General features: G+C 39.0%; 1 long non-coding RNA gene across 2 annotated transcripts in view; it reads left to right on the forward strand.

Annotated features, from left to right (window-relative positions):
- Positions 1-23,783, forward strand: part of LOC111560495 — a 117,063-nt gene that overhangs the window by 29,474 nt on the left and 63,806 nt on the right. Inside the window, exon 3 of one of the 2 annotated variants that reach the window (XR_006597974.1) lies at positions 9,213-9,399. The exons of the other annotated variant lie outside the window; for it this stretch is intronic. This is a non-coding gene — a long non-coding RNA (uncharacterized LOC111560495). The remainder of the gene's footprint in view (positions 1-9,212; positions 9,400-23,783) is intronic. 2 annotated transcript variants of the gene reach the window in all.

Raw genomic sequence — 23,783 nt, forward strand, 5'->3', positions numbered from 1 at the left:
TCAACCCTCAGTTTGTTCTCAGTTTTTAACAGTCTCTTATGCTTTGGCTCTCTCCCACTCTAACCTCTTTTTTTTTTTTTCCTTCCCCTCCCCCATGGGTTCCTGTTAAGTTTCTCAGGATCCACATAAGAGTGAAACCATATGGTATCTGTCTTTCTCTGTATGGCTTATTTCACTTAGCATCACACTCTCCAGTTCCATCCACGTTGCTACAAAAGGCTCTGTGGGGATTTTCAACCCCAGGTAGTATTCTTATTATCATGATTGTAAATTCTAATTCAGACATCTTGCTTATATCTGTGTCGATTAAGTCCCTGCCTGTCATTTCTTCCTGTTCTTTCTTTTGGGGTAAATTCCTTCGTTTTGTCATTTGTCATTTAGTCATTTGTCAATTTGAATTAATAAAATTAAAAAAGAAAATTAAAAAGATTCAAAACAACAAAAAGAAATCAAATTAAGGAAGCTAGATCCTGGATACGTTTTGGTCTGGTTGTTAAAAGTAGCTTGATGAATAGAGAAAAAAAGGGAAAGAAAAGAAAAGAAAAAGAAAAAAAAGAAAGTAAGAAAGCATTTAAAATTAAGAAAATGTATACAATAAAATAGAATAAAATGAATTGGATAAGGTAAAATAGAATAAAAAAATAAATTTCCAAAAAATATGTAGTAAAAATAAAAAAAAATTATATACAAACGGAAAATAAAAAATATTTGTTTCTCTTTCTGTATCCAAGAATAAGGAAAAAAAAAGGAAGAAAAGAAAAAACAAAGCCAACAACAACAAAACACCCCCGAATAGATGAACCAGTGAACAGAATCCTTATGAAATTACATACAGTTTTCCCTAGAAATCAAACTATGAAGCACTTTATAGTCCATACACTAATCAGGCAGAGAGACGTGTGGTCTCTTCTAGGGCTTGGTTGGTGCAGTTGGATGGGGTTTGGTGCAATGGCTACATTCTCCACTAGGTGGCGCTCCTTAGCTTAATGGGGCAGATGGGTGTGGCACGTGTGCACATGTGTGTGCATGCGCCAGAGAGGTGAAAATGGGATCACCCAGCTTCCCAGTCTCTAGCATCAGAACTCTGTGCTCTACCCAACTGGCAATCAAGGACCCCTCCTTTGTCTCTGGCTTCCTTCTACTCCTTGCTTCTACACTATCTGCATCCAAGCTGTCAGCCTGCCAGGCAGCACCCCATTCCATTTATCTTGGATGGGGCTGTGTTTCCAAAGCCCTCACTTCTGAGGGCCCTGTGGCTTGGACCTGCTCTGACCCTCTGGGGGAGCATCTTGCTGAACAATGGCCAGTGCCGGAACAGTCCTGCGATCACACTGCTGGAGAGACTCAGAGGTTGTGACTGGATGCTGGCTTGCCCCAGAATAAGTAGCAGCAGAGTTTCAGGGATTATGGTAAATCACAACACACAACCACGTCAGGTTTCACTGCACCCTGGCGTTTTTGTTCCAGTACCAGCAATCATATTCTCCAGTGTCCTTTGCCTGTGTCCCTCTGGTTCAGGCAAGTGTGGGTGCTTCTGCTCTTTCTGTTTCTCTCCAGGTACTTTCAGGGGGAATGCTCTCCTGTACTCTCCCCACTTTCTCTGTCCTCTATGAAAATATCGTTCCTTACCCCCTGAGGCTTCTCTCTCCCTCATTTTACCTCTCTGCACTGCATACCTGCCATGTTTTGTGGCTCAAGTTGTGCAGATTGTTGTGTTAATTCTCACATCAATTTTCTAGGTGTGAAAAATGGTTTGATGCTAATCTAGCTGCAATTGAGGGATGAGAGAAGCAGAGAACTTCCATGCTGTTCTGCCATCTTGGCCCCTCCCCGGAGTAACTATATTAATAGCAAAGTAGATTTCAGATCAAGTAATATTATCAGGGATAAAGAAGAAACATTTCTTGATGATAAATTACAGGTCAGTTCATTAAGAGGACATAATAATGATAAATTTTTATATACTTAATAACAAAGCTTCAAAATCCATAGAGCAAAAACTGATAAAACTGAAAGAAGAAATAAACAGATTTACAATAATAACTAAAGACTTAACACTTTTCTTTCAGTAAGTAATGAAACAAGTAGATAGAAAATCAGTAAGGATATAGAAGATCTGAACAACAGTGAAGACTAATTTGTCTCAATTGGTTTTTAGAAAAACACTCCATCAACATCAGCCAAAAAGTCAAGTATACTTAGAATATTTACCAAAATTGACTGTATTCTGAACCACAAATCAAGCTTAAGAAAATTTAACAAAATTGGCATGAGACAAAGTATGTATTCAGACCATACAGAATTAAACTAAAAATCAATAACAGAATTAGATTCTTTTTAATTATAGAAAATTCTAACCTTTGCTTTGCTTGTTAGAATTTTGTTATCTGACCTCATTACTACTTCTTTTATATTTTAAAAACTATTGGTTGAATAAGGTAGAGTCATACCCTTTATAACAAGGGGGTCTACAACAGTTGGTTGAAGGATTCCTGGTATGGATGGAACAGTAAGAACCAGTCAGTGACCAAGGATAGCCAATTACATTTGGTCAGACAGAGCAGCAGTTCAGATATCCAGGCAGAGGAGGAAAGGATTAACAAGCATTCAGCAGCTATAGTTCAGAACTAGAAAGTCAGGACTTAAAATACTAAGACCAATATCCTAGGTTTGTCAAGGTTAAAAAGCTAGGTAAATCAGCAGATCAAACTAAGGCTTAGAAATTGGGTTCTGAGGCATAGATGTACTATGTCTCCCATCTTTTCTTGGGCAACACAAACTGGTCTCAGGGTGTGGTTTGACTGCCATGTAACAGCTAATACAATTGGATATACCTTTGTGTCTTTTTTTGTGTCATTTTCTAAAATTCTTTTTGTTTGATTGCTGGACCTCCTAAATTGACCTTTTAACTTTAAAAATTTTTTTTCTTACCTATTTTACTTTACTTAGTCCTTATGCTCTACTTTTTTGGAAACTTTCTCAATTTTATTCTCCATCTCTTCTATATGGTTTTTTATTTCTCCTATCATATTTTAATTACCAAAAGTTATTTTTTTCATGAAATGTTTCTTTTAAAAGTCCTTTTGTTTTGGTTTATGAATGCACCATCTTCTGTTTCTTATCTTATTGTAAAGTGATAGCTATCTTCTCTGTGACTATTTTCCCAAGTTTTCATCTCACTGTACTGTTTCTTCTAAGATGCTTTTTCCTCTGGGCTTACATCTGATGTGGACTGAATTATGTCCCCTAAAACTCATAGGTTGAAGCCTTAACCCCCAATGTGGAGATATTTGGAGATAGGGCTTTTAGGTATAATTAAGGTTATCTGAGGTCATAAGGGTGGGGCCCTAAACCAATAGGATTGATGTTTTTATAAGAGACATCAGAGAGTTTACTTTCTTTCTCTGCCATGTGAGGACACAGCTGGACGTTGGCTAGATCAATAGAACAGAATAGAAAACCGAGACACATGACAAGATGTCCAACATCAATCATCTTTCTTTCATTCATCATTCTTTCCTGCTTTGTCAAAGATTAGTTGACCATATACTTGTGGGTCCCTTTCTGGGTTTTCATGTGTCTGTTAGCCATCTGTATGTCTTCTTTGGAAATGTCACTTGAAAAAGAAGTCAAGGAATTGATCCCATTTATAATTGCATTTTTGTGCCAGTACCATGCTGTTTTGATCACTACTGCTTTGTAATATAACTTGAAGTCCAGAATTGTGATGCCTTCGTCTTTGATTTTCTTTTTCAAGGCTGCTTTGGCTATTTGGGACCTTTTGTGGCTCTAGACAAGTTTTAAGATTGTTTGTTCTAGCTCTATGAAAAATGCTGGTGGTGTTTTGGTAGGGATAGCATTAAATGTGTAGATTGCTTTGGGTAGTATAGACGTTTTAATAATGTTTGATCTTCTAATCTGTGAGCATGGAATATTTTTCCATTTCTTTTTGTCCTCTTCAATTTGTTTCATAACTGTGCTATAGTTTTCAGAGTGCAGACTTTTTATCTCTTTGGTTAGGTTTATTCCTGGGTATCTTATTGTTTTTGATGAATATTGTTTTTGGATCAATTCCTTGATTGCTTTTTCAAATGACATATCTGATAAAGGGTTAGTATCCAAAATCTATAAGCAACTTGTCAAACTCAACACCCAGAAAGTAAATAATCCAGTGAAGAAATGGGTAGAAGACATGAATACACACTTTTCCAAAGAAGACATACAGATGGCTAACAGACACATGAAAAGATGCTCAACATCACTTATCATCAGGGAAATACAAACCAAATAACAATGAGATACCACCTCACACCTGTCAGGATGGCTAAAATTAACAACACAGGTAACACCAGATGTTGGCAAGAACATGGAGAAAGGAGAACCCTCTTACACTGTTGGTTGGAATGCATCACAGAGTGGTTCAGTCACTCTGGATGTATGGAGGTTTCTCAGAAAGCTAAAATTAGAACTACCCTACAACCCAGCAATTTCACTATTAGGTATTTACCCAAAGGATACAAAAATACAAATTTGAGGGGCACCTGGGTGACTCAGTCAGTTAAATTTCATCTCAGGTTATGATCATTATCATGAGTTTGAACCCCACATTGGGCTGTCTGCCATCAGCACACAGAGTCTGCTTCAGATCCTCTGCCTCCCTCTCTCTCTCTTGCCCCTTTCCTGTGTGCACATACACTCTGTCTCAAAATAAATAAACCTTTAAAAGTTCATATTCCAAGGAGCACATGCACCCCAATGTTTATAGTGGCATTATCAACAATAGCTAATCTATGGAAAGAACCCAAATATCCAACAGCTGATGAATGGATAAAGAAGATGTGGTATTTGTATATATGTAATATACAATGGAGTATCACTCATTCATCAAAAAGAATGCAGTTTTGCCATTTGCAACAATGTGGATGGAGCTAGAGTGTATTATGCTAAGTGAAATAAGTAAGAGAAAGACAAATACCATATGACTTCACTCATATGTGGAATTTAGGAAACAAAAAAAATGAACATAGGGGAAGGAAAAAAAAAGAGAGAGGGAAGCAAACCATAAGTGACTCTTAACTATAAAGAACAAACTGAGGGTTGATGGAGAGAGGTGGGTGGGGGATGGGGGATGGGTATTAAGGAGGGCACTTGTGATGAGCCCTGGGTGTTATATACATAAGTGATGAATCACTAAATTCTACACCTGAATCCAATTTTATCATATATGTTAACCAACTAGAATTTAAATAAAAACTTGGAAGAAAAAAAAAGAAGAAATGAACCAGCAAATAAATTTCTCACTTTTCAGCCTCCTTCCTCTCAACAGCAGACTGTTCTAAGTTGTTATGGTTCCATGCAGAAATACCATGTGACCAATTATGCAGCCTGTGCTTTCTTGAGAAGTTGTGATAAACTGGCAATGCACCTTCTTGCATTTGCTTTCTTTTTTCTCTGCCTGTTTCCTTCTCCCCTTTCTGTTTTTTCATTGCGATTATACTCTCCAAAAATGTGGCAGCATATTAGCTTTGCTTCAGGATCTGCTTTTGTTTAGAGCAAAGGTCCTCACATGTTAGTGTTCATAATAATTACCTGGGGAATTCAATGAAATGCATATTCTGATTCAATATTCTTGGGTTGGGACCTCAGATTTTGCATTTTTTACAAGCTCCCAAGTGATACCAATGCTGCTCGTCCATGGACCAGATTTTGGGTCACAAAGCTGGTATGAGAAATGTTGTGGTAACAACCTCTGGTATGCTGTGGCATTACAATCATTAAAGCTCTCACTTCTTGTTGATTGGGTTGAGGTGCAGGTGGATGACATAGCATTAGAACATTGTGTCTACTGTACTTTAATATTATGAAAACAATGATAATTATAAGGATTGTGGTGCCGGGTGGCTGCTTTTGACATCACCAGAAGCCTTGCAAAAAGAAAAATTATAGGTTAAAGACAATTTTTAACCTGTGTCATGCTGTGATAGCCAGAGGACCTTGTGGCAGCTTTGGAGAAACTTTCATCTTCTGCAGCCACAGGAGTGACTAGGCTAAAATGTGGGCCTTTGATCTGAGTATAAAGATGGCAAGTCTGCAAAGAAAACTAAATGTGCAGCCTCAATAGTTCTTGAGGTCTGATAGGGAAAGAGTTGGGATCCTGATAACTGGGAGGAGAACATTTGTGTGAATGAGCCTGAGGACCATTAACTCCTAACTTCTCTGAATTCCCTGGCCATCTGAAGCAAGTCCTTATTTCTCACCAGAGGCCAGGAGTCTCCTCTTCCCTGGACAGTATTCAATGACCTAACCTTAAGCATAATCCCTCAGAAGATGATGCTGGTTGTCATTAAGGTCTGTCACCTACCATATTTCATTGCCTTCAGATAAAAACCTGGATCAGGTCTCAGCACAGCCTGAGGAGGGAAGTACAAGGCTGCTTCAGGAAGAAACAGTTACATGGCAAAAGCACTATAGAGCCAGGATATATACACATATCAGCAGGAGCATGAGAAGACATGGAGGATATCAGAGGGCCAACTAGGAGAAGGTGCAGTATGTGAGTGGATAAGAGAGAGTTCATTATCATGGGGATCTCACATACGATTTCAGGATCCAGTCATGTCTGTATGGCAAGTATGTCTATACCTGGTCTTAGTTTGCTGAGCTGGGCATGGAAGCAGCTTATAGTAAATGAGGAATTGATGCTAGAACAGAGATCGTGTCTTAAATCAGGGTTCAGCCATCTTATTCTGTGAAAGGGCCAGAGAACAAATATTTTGTAGGCTATAAGGCCTGGGTTGCAAATGCTCAACTTTGAGGCTCTCGCAAGAAAGCAGTCACAGATAATAAGTAAAGGAATGGACGTGACTGTGTTCTAATCAAACTTTATTTACAAACAGGCTTTAGGCTAGATTTTGAACCCAGGCCTTAGTTTGCTGAACCCTGTATTAAATTAAATTAAAAGCAGCATCATGTGATAGAAGGAGCTAGAGTTTTACAGAAAGACAGATCTGGATTTGATTCCTGGTTCTACTTACTAGTGTGTATCACGCAAGTCACTTTATTTCTCGAGCCTCAATGTTCTCATTTGTTACAGTGGACCTTATAATCTTTCCTGTTTTTGTAGTAATTAAATGAGATGATGAGATAATTTTTGCAAAATATTTGACATAAATATATACAAAGTCCCCATAAATTGAAGCAATTGTTTTCTCCTTCTTTCTTCTTTCTTTCTTTCTTTCTTTTTCTTTCTTTCTTTCTTTCTTTCTTTCTTTCTTTCTTTCTTTCTTTCTTTCTTTCTTTCTTCCTTCCTTCCTTCCTTCCTTCCTTCCTTCCTTCCTTCCTTCCTTCCTTCTGAACAGCACCAGGTATATAACCCAGAATATTTCAGGTATTCAATAAGTGCTGCTTACAAAAAAAGAGAAAAATCAGCAAATTGCTGTCTGCTCATGATGGGTTTTCCCAACATCTTTCATTTTCTTCGTATGAATGCACTAATCACCTGTGCATAAGGTGTATACAGTACTTCTAACAGTAATTGTAAATCATTAAATTGGGACGTTGCCACAGATAAGTCTCATGACTTTCAGTCATGTGAATGAGTTTTCCAAAAGTCTGATCATGAAAGAAGTTGTTTGATGACTGATGTTCTGCTTGGAGCTCTGCTGCTCAAATGTATTTGGCTGCCTGAGGATCTTTCTTCTCCTCTCGGTCTTCTCTAAGTTTGAGAGAGCCTGGGCGATTTTTGAGACTTGCAGTATATTAAACAATAAAGAAATGCCAAATAGAGTAAAAATAATGTGATGTGATGTATTTTAAACGTTTATATGGAATAAAATAAAGCTTTTGACTCTCAAAATAAAATGTATTATATTCCCTTTTTAGTATAGACTGTCATGGGTCTGAATATGAGGCCTATCAAGAGTGTAAGACTAGGGCATATAGACTTCAGGGTTCCACTCCCCTGAGCTTGACCCTGCTCAACTCGTAAGACTTCTAACTTGTTGGCACTTTAAAGCATTTTTCAACAACTGTTTTATGCTTCTGAGAAATAGTTCTACACTTCCATAAAGTGCACCTGGAAATATTGGTGCATTTTGGATAATAGCTTTCATATTTCAAAATTAGATCTGATAACTTACTCTATGGTGGAATGAGAAAAACAGAAACTCAGCCAGAAGAAATACTATAAAATACACTTTAGGTTGATGTACCTAAAACTATGCATAGATAATGAGTTGTATCATCCCACTTGGGGGAATATGTTTTAGAAACAAATGCTCTTTTTTTTTATGAAGTTTGAACAAATGATATATACATAGGTAGCATTAAAAGAAAATAATGACATATCTTTTTAATGTGGGTTGGTATAAATTATCTTTGGAGTCTTCTGGAGCTAAAATGCTTTGCAGTAATCTTTATGAGTGTCCTCATGCCCACAAAATTGAGTAATAAATACTATGGGGACCCAGGCACAGAATCTTTTTGTAGACAAGGGGTTCAAGAGATGACAAGGGAATGTGTCTCCCTTATGATTACATACACTTGGACATCATTCTGGCCATCAGAATTCTAACTATATCAACAACTATTTTTAGAGGAATATATTATGTCAGGTACCCTTAAATGTTCATTTAAGTCTCCTTTAGAATGGTTACTGTTTCTTATCATTGCAGCCATACAGCTGAGGACACAAGCGAGAACTTGGTAATTATTTGTGGAATGTTTTTAAATGAATATGCTATTATATTTGATCCTCACACTGACCCTTTATGAGACATGTATTATAAACCCAATTTTATAGACTAGAAGCTGATGTAGCTAGTAAGTAGTAAAGATTCAATTTGACACCAACTCTGCCCAGAAGTCCGGAGGGCAGAGTACTGTGACATGGACATATGGAATTGACTTGATGAGGCTTTATTTGCATATAAAAAAGTACATCACTAACAAGGAGGAGCCTGCCCCATGTGAACACTCACCCAGGGCCAGAAGGGTAAGTGTGTAGTTTTGATCCAACTGAACTTAAATGGTCATGATATTCCATAGGATCTATTCTGTATCAGACCCTGGGATAGACATTGGCTTATGCTGTTTCTAATTCTTATACCTGTGATGTTTTTGTGGAAACCTGGGCTGAGATTTCAGTGAGCAACTGGGAAGTGTTAAGATTGTATTTTAATTATTTGGTTTTTCTGTCTTATTTTTCCTTTTAGAGCCATATATTCAAGGGCAAAGATTATGTTTTATAATGAGAAGCAGCATGATATGATGGAAGGAGGTGAAGTTTTGCAGTTAAACAGATTGTCCCATCTTATGGACAGTGAAACTGAGAATTAATCAGATGAAGTAACTTGTCCAGTCATACTGCTGTTAAGTGATGGAGTCTGGATGAGAATCCAGGTTAGTGTAATTCAAAAGAGAATTACTATGAGAGTACTATGAAGTACTCTCCCTTCCTTCATATTCCCGAATGACAAAGGATCAAGTTATGTGATGGTGATGTTGTTTGGTCCTAATGTATAGTTGGATCCTTTCTGCACTGGTCATGACATATATCTAGGTTTATTGATGTCTCATATTTTTACACTTCAAATCTGGGAGGATAAATCAGACAGTGGAAACAGGTTCAAAAGAATAACGAACATATTAGTTGCTGTGTACAAATGTTTGAAGGTTCATTCACTCATGTTAATTATATTGTAATACTTGACTTTCTGTAAGTGGTGTACTCAAATCCCAGTTGTAGCTTTGATTGAAGAGGTCCTTCTTCCAGATGGTAAAATCAGGCTTGTGTGGCTTGAGAAGTAATGCAAAATCTGACCTGTGATAGCTTTTAGTTAGGTTGAGCTACAACTGACCACACTGCTATGTGAGAGCTTCCTTTTCTCAGACACATGGCAGACCTGGTTCTGTGGAACCTGGTAAAGTGATGCTTTAAGCTGAGAATGAAGAGCCATGTCACCTAAAGAGAACTTTGGCAGACTAGGCATTTCTGTGCAAGTGAGCCAGGTGTGGGGCTCTTTCATTACCCCCAAGCCATCTGGGAGCACCCTAGATCAAGAATTCTGCTGCTGATAACTTTTCTGACCTTCTGTGGAGATGATGTGTGCAAGAATTCTACCCAGAGTAGACTGAAGGCTAATGTTTCAATCTTGTTGCAGAGCACTGACCACAGAGACTGGTCCTTGCTGGGTGGTCTGGAACAGTATTGTTCCAGTTCAAAAGAATAAATTGGAAACTTGCCTGCATACACATTCATGAAACAAGTCTCATGTGTTCTGGCAGAAATCAGCCATAAAGTGCTGCATTCTGAAAAACTGGTACAAAATCCAAACATCAACATGGCATATTTAAATGTACTTAATCATTTATTCTTTCATTAAGAAGGATTTATGGGATGCCAACCATGTGCCAACCAGACACTCTTCTAAACCACTGAGGCTCAAAGATGAATGATATACAGTCCCTGCCCTCCAGTAGCTCACAGTCCAGTAAGGGGACAGATGTATATTACCAGGCAGTTATAAAACAAGGTGGGATATTATTGGCAAGTATAAAACTGCAAAGGATATTATTGGAGCACCAAGAAAGGACCTCTAAACCAGCCTGGTGTGCAGATGGGATTTCAGGGAGACTTCTTGGTAAAGGTGGTTCTCGTGTTGTCTTAAAATTCATGCTGTGGTATACCTGGCAAAATATAGAAAGATTAATAGTCCCTGTAGAGAAGCTTGGAGCAGTAAAGCACCAAGTAGCAATGTGCTTTTTTTGAAACTGTCATGGAGATCATTGTTGATGGAGCCCAGTTAGGATGACTATAATAAGTCCAGAAGGCATATTATCTTCTTTGTTTAAATTCATAGTCGTAACGCTCCCTCTTAAGTTCTAATTTGGTATGATCTACAGATATCCATAACTTGAGTAATAAATCAGAGTTCACATGATGAAATTTGAGTGTCCGATAATCGTTACCACAAAATAACTGTGTTCTGTTTCTGGATAAAGATGCCTAAGGCTTGGTAGGCCTCATCTGGTTTCTGCAGGGACCAGACTGCTGAATTAAAGAGAGATATAATTGAGACCCCCATCCCTGCATCTTTTAGGTTTTGGTGATGATACTAATCTCCACCATCCCTCCATGGTTTTTGATTTACTATCTTGGTCCATGAAACAAGAGCGATTTTAAAGGTTTCCATTTGGTTTTCCCCACTATGATAGCTCTTACTCCACAAGCCAACGATCCAATGTGGGGGTTACTCAAACTCCCTAACATGTCAGTTCCAACTATATGGTAGAGAACTGTGGAAATCGCCACTAGGTGGGTCCATAGAACTTGGAAGTCAGACTTTAGCATTTATTACCTGGCATTTGTAAGTCTAACAGGGGGACCATGATGCTTTGGGACTCTGGGATTCAACGTCATTTGAGACTCTGAATCCAGTAGCCTTAATAAGTTGGTATTTCCCTTCCCCCAGTGTACCCAGTCACCCAAGTATATGACCCTAGATCCTCCTGGGGAAGGACTGGGGGAAATCATTACAATTTTTACTTTTTACAATGTTACAGTGTTCTTCCTTCTAGAGACCCTTTCAAGTCAAGGAACTCTGGATCTGAAAAGTGACTAAGGGTTTGTAACTTTTCTCTGATTATAGAAGTTAGGCACCATTCTTGTTGGCTACTGGTCCATTTTGTCCCTACAGGTGCCATTAACCATCTCCATAACTCGTTATAGATCAAGACCCCTTGGCTACTCCTTTGGTCTTGCATGTCATTGTCATTATGGTAACTTTTTTTTCACTTTTTTTTTTCTTTTGCAAAGTGTAGTTGACATGTAACGTTACATTAGTTTCAGCGGTATGACGTAATGATTGCACAACTCTGTATGTTATGCTATGCTCACCACAAGTGTAGCTACCAATCTGTCACCACACAATGATATTACAATACCACTGACTCTATTCCCTATGCTGTACCTTTTATCTCATACTTATTCATTTCATAACTGGAAGCCTATATCTCCCACTACCCTTCACCCAATCTGCTCATCCTCCCCCCACCACACCTCCTCCCCTCTGCAATCATCAGTTTGTTCTCTTTATTTATGGGTCTGTTTCTTTTTGTTTGTTCATTTTTTTGTTTTTTGTTTTTTGTTTTTTTTTTTATATTCCACATATAAGTGAAATCATACAGTATTGGTCTTTGTCTATCTGTCCTATTTCACTTAGCAAAGTACCCTCAAGTTCCATCCATGTTGTTGCAACGGTAAGATCACATTCTTTTTAATGGTTGAGTAATATTCCATTATATATATATATTCATATACCATATCTTCTTTATCCATTAATCTGTCAGTAAACACTTGGGTTGCTTCCATATCTTGGCTATTGTAAATAATGCTTCAGTAAACATTAGGGTGCATATTTCTTTTCAAATTAGTGTTTTTGTTTTCTTTGGGTAAAGACCCAGGAGTAGAATTACTGTAGTATAGTAATTTTTTTTTCTATTTTTAATTTTTTGAGGAATTTCCATAATGTTTTCCACAGTAGCTGTACCAATTTACATTCCCACCAATGGTGCATAAGGGTTCCTTTTCCTCCTTGTTCTTGCCAATACTATTTATTTCTTGTCTTTCTGATTCTAACCATTCTGATAGATGTAAGGTGATATCTCATTGTGGTTTTGATTTGTGTTTTCCTGAGGATTAGTGTTGTTGAATATCAGTGTCTATTGGCTATCTATATGTCTTCCTTGGAGAAAGTTTTAATTCTATTAACTTGGGGTTTTTTGGTGTTGAATTGTAGACGTTCATTGTGTATTTTGGATATTAATCTCTTATCAGATATATCATTTGGAAATATTTTCTCCAATTCAGTTGGTTGCCTTTTTGTTTTGATGGTTTCCTTCACTATGCAAAAGCTTTTTATTTTGATGTAGTCCCAATAGTTTATTTTTGCTTTTGTTTCCCTGGCCTTAAGAGACCTATTTGGAAAAAAGTTGCTAAGGCTGATGTCAAAGAGATTACTGTCTTCTAGGATTACTTTTCTTCTAGATATTTTATGGTTTCAGGTCTCTCATTTATTTCATGGATTTAATGAATCCATTTTGAGATTATTTTTGTATATGGTGTAAAAAAGTGGTACAGTTTCATTCTTCTGTGTGTAGCTTTCCAGTTTCCCAGCATCGTTTATTAAAGGGACTGTCTTTTCTCCATTGTATGTTCTTGCCTTTTTTGTCATAATGGATTGGTTTATTTCTGGGCTCTCTATTTTGTTCTCTTGATCTAGGTGTCTATTTTTGTGTCCGTACCACACTGTTTTGATTACTACACGTTTGTAGTATATCTTGAAATCTGGGATTGTGATACCTCCAGCTTTGCTCTTTCTCAAGATTGCTTTGGCTATTTGGGTTCTTTATTATGGTAATTGTAACATCTTGGTTTCTGGTGGTTATATACCTAGCCTCTAGTACTTTACAGCCCCATCATCTCTCCTATAAATATTAATGAGCTTAGTTCCATGATTGCCTTTTCTTCAGTCAGCCCCAGCCTACAGAGGAGAGCTACCATGAATTCCTCCTAGCGATGCTCATGCCTCTTCTACCACTGCATTTTTAGTGGCCTTAGTAAATTATATGTTCTGTAGGCTCTACTATGGAATGTAATCTTATTCCAGCATGCCCACTTCCCTTTGCCTCTTTATTTATTCCTGTACCATCAGCCTAGGCAACCCACAAACCCACACATTTCCATTCCTCTCAGCATTGGCCACAACTTTTTCTAAGCATCTAGGAGCTACTCTAGTAGTGAGTTTGCGGCATCATCTGGGGTCCTTACCAAGGACTTAAATATAAATATGTTAGCTTGGAGATAGTACCCCCAAACCAACAAATTTTTGCTCATTTAATTTTATATTCTTGATACCTGGGTATACATTCTAGATACCTTGTATCAGTCTGAGTCTAATCAGGAAACAGAAACTACAATGTAATATGAACAGGGACAGTTTAATATAAAGAATTATTAAACTATATAGAGGAGTAACTATAAGGATATAGAAAGAACTCTAATTTTTTTTTTAAGTTTATTCATTTTGAGAAAGAGGGAGAGAGGCAGGGGGGAAGGGCAGGGAGAACCCCAAGCAGGCTCTGCACTGTCAGCACAGAGCCTGAGGTGGGGCTTAATCCCACAGACTGTGAGATCATGACCTGAGCCAAAACCAAGAGTCAGACGCTTAACTGACTGACCCACCCAGGCATAGAAAGGACTCCAAAGAGAACCCTTGGCCTGAGGAAGCATCCCCATGGAAAGAACAGCTTGGAAGGAGAGTCCTTCTGCATGGCTAGGCTTCAGACATCACTGGAGTAGATGTGGTTGCCAATACTGGTTGGGATGTTTACTGGGTTTCTTGGGTCAGAGTGGTCTGTCATTGTCAGGCAGCAGGAGTTTAGGCAAGCTGAGGCTGGTGGGCAGGCACAGAGGAAAAGTTGGGGTGCCACTTCCAGGGCAAGTCCTGAAGCATACCAGTGTTAACAGGAAGACTGCAATGGGGTGGTCACCAACAGAAGCTGTTCAGCTCTAGATACACTCTTACACATAAGACCTCCCATGTCTCAATAGTACCACTCCCTAGTTCTTGCTCACTAGTGAAGAAATTCTGACCCCTCCACAAAATGAGAAGACACATAGTTCCAACAGTCTCAAGGGAGCTCTGCAGAGCCAGTATCCATCCTCAGTGGTGTCCATGCAGATGGCTCTCTCCCATATTTGAGGGTCTCAGTTTTTCCCAAGAGGGTCCTTAGCATAAGGACCTGCCTTGGGTGAGCATTCAAGCCATCTCTGGAACTCTGATATGCAACTCTCTGAGTTGCAGTGTGCTGCCCAGCTGTGTCTGCTCTTCCACTCCAGGAAGTAAGGGCCTCTTTGTAAGCTACCGGAGAGATGCTCTGGCTCTCATACTTAGCTTTTAACTGTCTGTTGATGGATCAGTTTTTCATCATCCCTCTTAGGGCATCAAAACCACCTCGCAGTGGCCACCTTCACTATTCTTGTGGTCATTGCTACCTCAGATCTTTCAAATGCCTGGATTGTTTCATCTGCAAGGTGTTTACTTCCACTCATTTTCCCAGATCACCACTAATGAAATCGTTAGCAGTTGAGCTGCTAACTTATTCCAGGGACTGTCTATGCCTCAACTTACCATTCAAGATGGCATTGTCTTTGCCCTCAGGTGATGAGTAAGCCAGCCTCATGTTCTCATCTCACCATCTGTTTTCTCAGACCCCCCTCAGTACCTCTTGCATTACTTCATGCCTATTGAAAGCAGATGCCAGGATGGAATTAGACATGTAAGAGATTTATTGGGAGAAGCTGGAAAAGGTGGAGAGAGCCTTTAGACTACATGTAGGTCTGACATCTATGGAATGAAAGAAGAGAGAAGGAAATTGGATTGGAAAGGAGGAGTCTTGAACTAATGAGGCTAATGAGGAGGCCTCAAGCAACATCAGCTCTGGAAAATTCCCACCTCTTGCAGGATGGGGCCTGCCTGAGTGCCCCTACAGTGCTCAGTCATTGTCTGGGAGGAGCCCGTGGGAAGTGTGCTCTTAGTGTAAATTAGCTTAATTTGCAGCCCAAAGAGGCAGCAGTGAGAGGAGGAGCATTAGCCTGTTCTGTTCCCAACAGTAGTAGATTTGAACAGCACATTTTTGTTACTGCCTCTGGGAGTCTGTAACACAAAGCAAACTTTCCAGCAGTCATAAAGGGGGTGGTTGATGAATCAGAGCATAAGAGTTTGAAGAGATATCAGCTGTTCAGGTTGAAGTAGCATAAGTGGGAGGAATGATAGAGAAGGGACGAGGCTTGGCAGGGTCACAGGACTAATGGTGTCCTGATTTATCCCAACAGAGTTGGAGTCAGGTCATGAGCTGTAGCAATTAGTGGTGGTTGATGAGCGATCAAAGGTGGGCTTGAGGGCCTAGTTCCATCTAGTCTGCCCACATTTGCATTTTGCCTTCATCCAATGAGGAGTAGTTGTATGTTCTGAGTAGTTCCCGTGCTGCATAAACACTATTTGCCCCTCCAAATCTATTCTCCACTCCACCCTGCTCTGTATCCTGAAAGCTGGCCTCTAGGGACTACATCATTAAGTGCTCTTGCCCTCTGGTTTCTGTTTGAGTCAGCCAAAGGAAAATGCTTTAGGAGATCAGAGAGAGGGAGGAAAGAGGTCAGGGTATTTATTCTCCTAGCCGCCTGCCTGCCAGGTCACAGTTTGACAGTGGCTGTGTCTTTCTATCAAAGGTTTTGGCTTCTGCTAGCTGGCCGTGCAATATTTCACCTGGGGATAGTAAAAACTTCCTGATAGGGTTAGGCCCTCACTGTTGCTTGTTGGTTTCCCCTAACTTTGTCCACAACTTTGTAAATAGTCTCTTCATTAAACTCTATTTGCCCCCCCCTTTTTTTTTTTTTAATTTTTTTTTCAATGTTTATTTATTTTTGGGACAGAGAGAGACAGAGCATGAACGGGGGAGGGGCAGAGAGAGAGGGAGACACAGAATCAGAAACAGGCTCCAGGCTCTGAGCCATCAGCCCAAAGCCTGACGTTGGGCTGGAACTCACGGACCGCGAGATCGTGACCTGGCTGAAGTCGGACGCTTAACCGACTGCGCCACCCAGGCGCCCCTCTATTCGCCCCTTTTGAGGGTGCCATCTTTCCCTGCTGGGATGGATCTCTATTGGTACCATCCTTTTTTTTAATCTCTAAATCTGCTTCCTCATTTATGAAACAGTGGTAAGAATAGCACCTATATCATAGAAGTTAAGAGAGGTAATGTAAGTAAAATTTTTAGTATAGTTCCTAAAACATAGGCATTAAGTATTCAATGAATGTTAACTGTCATTGTCATTACTATTATCATTGTGATTATCATTTTTATTCAGGAGCCAGTCACATTGGGACCAAGATAAGAATGTTGAGGGTTCGACTTTCCCACCAAAACCTCCACTCAACTCAGGATACTTGGCAAAACATACGTGCAACCAAAGGTTGGGTCCCATTAGACCCATTACATGATAAATCCACCTTTGCCAATTCTTGTGATTGATAAAACTCCCAGCAGGATAGTTCTGATCATTATTTCTGAGTGTATTTGTAAGGCCAAAGGTTAATGCTATTCCCATTTATTAATCCCTTGCTGCAAATTAAGCTAATTTAGAGAAGGAATTCTTAATCAGTAGTATGAGGTAGAGGAAAAAAACTCTTTAAGGATTTAAAAAGGCACTACTACAACTTATAGAAGCATGGCTTATTTCATTCTCAATACGTCATAATTCCCAAATATATAATATATTATAGTGGAAAGAAAGCAATGCTTAAAAGAAATGCTGCAATTTGTCCACATTATCTGTATAATGATTCTCATGGCCCCATTATGGCTTAATAGTTAATTTATTTGGTCATTTAGGAGATAATAGTCTTCATGAGGCTGAGTTACAGGTTTTATCTCCACGTAGGCCTCATAGCACAAAGAGATATTCTTCTGCATGATTGAAACCTGTACTCATAGCCTGATATTCCAACTTGCAAATGAATGATGATGATCACAAGAACAATGAACAGAAAGTGGGGGGAATATTTTGTACCAATCAATTCTCATGAGTATAAGAAAATCCAAGTGCATGTTTTTCTCTGAGTAGGTAAATAGTATTATTTTCCTGTGCAAAAGGCTATTTTTAAAAATGTGAGTGGAATAAATTGTCATGTGAAGAAAGCAATGTAACATACAAGTTCTAGTAATACACACTTAGTGTTTGTATTAGTTTCGTGGGGCTACCATAACAAATTATCACAGCCTGCGTAGCTTGAAACAACACAATTTTATTACCTCACAGTTTTGGAGGCTAGAAGTCCAAAATCAAGGTGTTAGCAAGGCTATGCTCTCCCTGAAGGCTCTAGGGGAGGATCCTTCTTTGCCTCTTCTTAGCTTCTGGGGGTTGCCAGCAATCTTTGCCTTTCCTTGGCTTGTGTCAGCCTAAATCCAATCTCTGCCTCTGTCATCTCATGGTCATCTTCCCTGTGTGTCTGTGTCCAAATTTCCTTCTTTTTTTTTTTTTTTAATTTTTTTTTCAACGTTTATTTATTTTTGGGACAGAGAGAGAGACACAGCATGAATGGGCGAGGGGCAGAGAGAGAGGGAGACACAGAATTGGAAACAGGCTCCAGGCTCTGAGCCATCAGCCCAGAGCCTGACGCGGGGCTCGAACTCACGGACCGCGAGATCGTGACCTGGCTGAAGTCGGACGCTTAACCGACTGCGCCACCCAGGCGCCCCCAAATTTCCTTCTTTTTATAAGGACACCAGTCATACTGGGTATAGGCCGTGACCTCATCTTACCTTGATCATATCCACTAAGACCCTATTTCCAAATAAGGTCATGTTCACAAAGTTCTGAGTGGACATGAATTTTATGGGGACAGTATTCAATCCATTATCGTGTCTGTCACCCTAACTACTCATGGGTTGGTTCATCTCTTAGGGGTTCTTTTAAGCTATTTTATTTCTTTTCTTCTTTAATATTTTATTTCTCTTTTTAGCCTCTTTTCTTTTCCTTATTTGATTTGCTCATCTGGGGAGAAAGATTTAAGTTACACTGTTTTGGCGATTACACTGCAGACAGGCTTTGTCTGTGGGACAAGTGGTTTGTCACCCCCACCTCCACCCCATGTGGTATAGACTTACATTTTCACTATCTCTTTGCTCTATGGAAGATATGGGTTGCTGGAGAAAGAAGGTTTCAGTGAATGATGAGCCGCCAGCAGGCTTCTCCACAGGGTGTGTTATAGTCCAGAGACCTCGATGAGATACCCAGCCAGGTAATTCCCAGCTCTCTGTTGCCCACCCCACAACTTCTTCCTTCCTCGTGTTCTCTTCCTTGAAGCTACTCCTCAGAGGATATCCTTGGCAAACAGACTTCCTTTTAGCCCCACCTAATATATCACTTTTAAAAAGTCTCACAATTCTTGCCCATTTCCCAGCATATGTATATTAACAGTATTAAACGTGTAGAGTCGACGGTTTGTTGGAAAGGAGAGGAGCCATGGAAGCAGAGAGAGAGAATCTTATATTTCCAGTCCCTCTCTGTTTAGCCTCTTCCCCACCCTTCCCCAAGTAAGGAAGGGTTGTCAAGCCAATTGTTCAGTTGCGGATGATTGATTGGTGGTCTGATGATCAGAGTTATTGTGTTCATGCTCACGCGTTCATGGGCTCTCTTCCATGGTCCTCCATTGGGCTACTATGCAATGAGATGCCCAAATGTGTCTGGTTTCTCCATCAAAGCATGCCTCTACTTGTCAGTCATCATTTTGATTTCTGTACCGTATGACTGGTCAGAAGATGGTAACAGCCTAATATGGATTAGGGGTTAGGGATAAGAAGAGGTTCCACTTAGCTGTTTAGACTATGCTGCATGCACAATCCAACCTACTTTAACCTTCACTTCACACTGGACGTGATTGGGTAGTGTTAAGCCAATAAAAGAGAAACAAAACTCCTAGTGCTTTGCACTTTGCTTCCCTTTTACGTGTGTGTGCGCTAGCACTTGTGTCTCAGCAGGAGCCTCTGAGGAAGGGTGATTGTGGGTGAAGAATATGCATATTTTGGATCCTTTAGCCAAATATCCTGAACAACCCAGCAACACTTCTCTAACAAGTATGTTATAAACAATGTCTAGAATAAGAGAGCTGCTTTGTGGACTTAACGTATCCAGGCCATTTATCCATTCAAATAACTGGGAATTTTGGCAGCCCGTGTTTGATCCCAGCCAGGCCATTTCAAAGGTGAAACTGTTACATTGTTACTGGAGATGTGCAGCATGTACTTTGAAAGCAGCTTTACACGTATTTATTGCATTGATGCACAACAAAAGATAATATCATTTTTAGTGGCTCTGACTAATAGGTTACTAGCTGGTCATTAGAACCTAATGCTCATGTCTGTGTAATACTTCATTTTTACAGGACACAACACTCTTTTAATAATGGTTTTAATTAAACATTTTTTATTGAACATATTCAGTGACAAGCTTGGAAATTGTGACAATATTTTACATCCTGTCATTAATTGAATATATATTGGAATCTAGTTCTTTGTATTATCAAAACAAAGGTTATTATAATTGTGAATTTTATTTTTGAAAGATCTGTTATAGGATCATTGGTTAAATTGGAACTTAGAAATGCAGATCATTTCAAGTTATACTAAAATATATATTAAACCACTAAAGTCATTAAAACCAGCAGGATTCTTAACTATCTTAAATGGGTTGGCTGAACAAATGCTAAGTTTTAAAATCTCAATATATACAAAACTTTGACATAATGAAATAAGTGTTTGCTCTATTTCATAAAAATAAGAGGATGATATTTTTAAGGAATTGAAATTTTATTTATATCCAAGTTTAGTCATTTGGTTACTCATTTAACAAAAAAAGCCAGACTGATATAAAGATTATTAGAAATATATATAAACAAAACTATAGAAATATTTTGTTACAGGTAGCATACAATTATTACCTGTAAATTAGTATAGCCATGGCTGACAGATCTGATATAGAGAAAAATTTTCCATAAATTGGGAAGAAAGTGAGAAACATGATTTTGTGAGGCCTTTGTTCCAGAAGTTAAGTGTACTATTTGATGGGACAAACTGCTACTTGCTTTTACCCACAAGAACATGAAAAATTTGCTGCTCTAATACCATTAGTAAAAGTGCATTGATAATTGCTTGTCTGTAAGGTTATCTTTGCTGAAACTGGTGACAAAGTTCTTATGTAAATTTTATTTACAAATATACATGTATGTCCCACGATGTATCAAAGGCAGCATCTCTTTGGGCACCTGGGTGGCTCAATTGGTTGAGCATCTGACTCTTGATTTCAGCTCAGGTCATGCATGATCTTGTGGTTAGTGAGATCAAGCCCTGCATCAGGCTCTGTGCTGATAGCATGGCCTGCTTGGGATTCTCTGTCTCCCTCTCTGCCCCTCCCCCATTCATGCTTGCTTTCTCTCTCAAAATAAATAAATAAACTTAAAAAAAAAAACAAAGGCAGCATCTCTTCCATATATTTTACCTCATTATGACTTTGTCAGTGAACTTGCAGGAAATGGCTAGGTAGCTTCATTTTGAGTCTAAGGAAGGAATGCCTATAACCAGAGTCCAAGGAGAGCTCACTGGGGGGGAAACTAAAGCCCACAAAAATTAAATACTTATCCATGGTGACCCAGAAAATCATTAAGCCCAAATCCTTTGACTCCTGAGACAAGTTCTTTTTTCACTCTCATTTATGATGTTATATGCCTCCCTGTGGCACCTTCTGAACATACCTCTCAGTGTGTGCTTTGGCATTGTTAAATTTATTGAGGCTGTTAACTGGACCTTGAAATGGTGCGTTCCACTTTGTGGTGTTAGGCAGATTCAGATGTAAAATCTGAACTGGGTCCTTATGACCACATAGTGACTTCAGTCCTTTTGGATAACTTCAACTTAATATCACTGGAAATTCCTTGCATGGATCATGAGCAACATGTGACCCCCAAACTCTTCTCAGTTCATTATAATCTTTCATTTCTTCCAAGGCATCTGAACTGGATTTTTCCCGCATTGATGCTGTCTCATCCCTTAATTGTTTAAAGACATATTTAACTGTATGAAAATGAATATTGAAACTGAATTGAATGAAGATGAAAAATATTCTAAAAGTGTTTGCGTTGCTTGCTTTTTTTTTTTTTTTTTTGGCTTAATTGTTCAAGGCTAGTTAACTGCAGTGTTACCAATTCACTGCTAATGAGAATGAAAACTGCCAACTATCCCATTCTTTGTTCAAGATCCTGTGCTACTGGGGTTCTTCTCATGGCATAGGCATTGTTCTTCCTTGTATCCATGGCTGTGTCTGTTAAGACCTTTTATACAATAGCCTCAGAACTCTGGTTGCAATTAGAGTTTTGATTAGCTGTCAGTGATGTCATAGCCATGGTTATTTTAAATCCACTGTGCTAAGTGTTTTCCTTTTCTTAATGTACTGTAGAAATTCCATTTCTTGACAGCAATAAGACACTTCAGGCAGTGTGTTTCAGGGCCAATATTGCACTTCTCATGGAGTTAAGACACTTGGCCTTCAGCCTCATGACTTATAACACAATCTGAGTTATGCTATAATCACCCAGATATATACATGGCCTGTTGTGTTTTATTGCTTAAATGGAACCTGTCCCAGCGCCTCATCATCTGACAAGGTGGGAATATAGCCCCGAATGACTGTTCAGATTCCCACTGGGAGTTGCATTTGGTCAGATCTCCCTTAGCCGTTCAGGGGTTGCACTAAAACCCTGGAGGCTTTTGGTATATTTACCACACAACAGAAATCAAAACTTCCAGCATCTCAGTTCTCGCTGCCAGACTGCCCAACTTAGGTTGCCAAATATCTCCCTCTCAACACATTTATTGAACTTTAAAATGGCAGAACAGCATTGAATGAAGTCCAGTAATTTTTATAGGATATATTTTAGTCACTAGACTTTGAAGACTATTCCAACATTAATTATAAAGTTTCTGTGTCTGGATAACATATTGTTAACAGTTATTTTGCAAGTGCTAATGGCAAGATGGAAGAGTTCCAATAATTTTATTGAGGAAGTAGCAATTAAAATGTTGAGCACTACAGGGTACATACAAAATAAAAATAATTTTGCAAACATGGCACTGTACTTCATGACAAAAATGGAGATATACTCTTGATTTTCAAATAGATATGATGATTTTACATTTCCACCTGTTTTTATTCAGGGAAGATCAAGAGGTCTCTTTTTTGTTTGTTTGTTAATATTTAAAGGCGGTGTAAAATGCCAGCGCTCCAGGCTAGTTTGATATTATTTACCACAACATCATGAAATGATTTTAAGACAAGTTGTTATCCATATTTCTTTCAATAGCAAATATCACTAAAATGAGATCATTGGCTTTGTGTGACAATTTATGACTCTGGAAATGCATGAGCTGTCTTTTCTAAAAACTTTCAAAGACCTCATCTTAGTATAGTTTCCCTCCAGAGCTCTCTTGTGTGACCACCCATCTTCCAGACTCACCCTACCACAGTCAGCCAGCATCTTCGGGTCACGAGCCTGTCAGAACCCTGAGAGCAGAGTGATGGACAGTAGGAGGCAGCAGGCAGGATGCAGAGCCCTCCAATACATACTGTTTCAGGGCAAGACACAGAGGGTTAAAAGGATTTGCCCAAGGTCACACGGCTGAGGAATAATCAACGGTGCATGTGGACTCGGTCCAGAAGTGTGTCACCTTTACCACATTGCTTGTGATCATTTTACATTCGGAGTGCAAATTTTTAATTGTAGAATTGAGACAGCTCGAATCAAAACAAACTGATAATCTGTCAATTTGGTGACATTACATTTTGAAAGGGATTTTAGACCAAGAGTGCAGCTGCTTTCCAACTTTATTTGATCACCACTTTCTTTTTTAAGCCATATTCTGATTGCTATGTAACTCAGGCCTAGGCTTCTCTCATTCATTTGGTGAAATAATTCTTTTACCTAAAGAGTAATCTGTATTTTTAATTTTAGTTTATATCCATAGTTGGAATACTCATCAGCACTGGCTGATGATATCAACACTATGCTATACTATCACTAAATAAAGTTTCCTGCTAAAATATTTTATTAAGGTTCTGCTTTTGGGGAATCGATGTGCATTCTCCCGTGGTTTTCCTTTGTGGATCATTTCTT

Source organism: Felis catus, chromosome B2 (genome assembly GCF_018350175.1).
Source record: "Felis catus isolate Fca126 chromosome B2, F.catus_Fca126_mat1.0, whole genome shotgun sequence".
Taxonomy (NCBI): Eukaryota; Metazoa; Chordata; class Mammalia; order Carnivora; family Felidae; genus Felis; species Felis catus.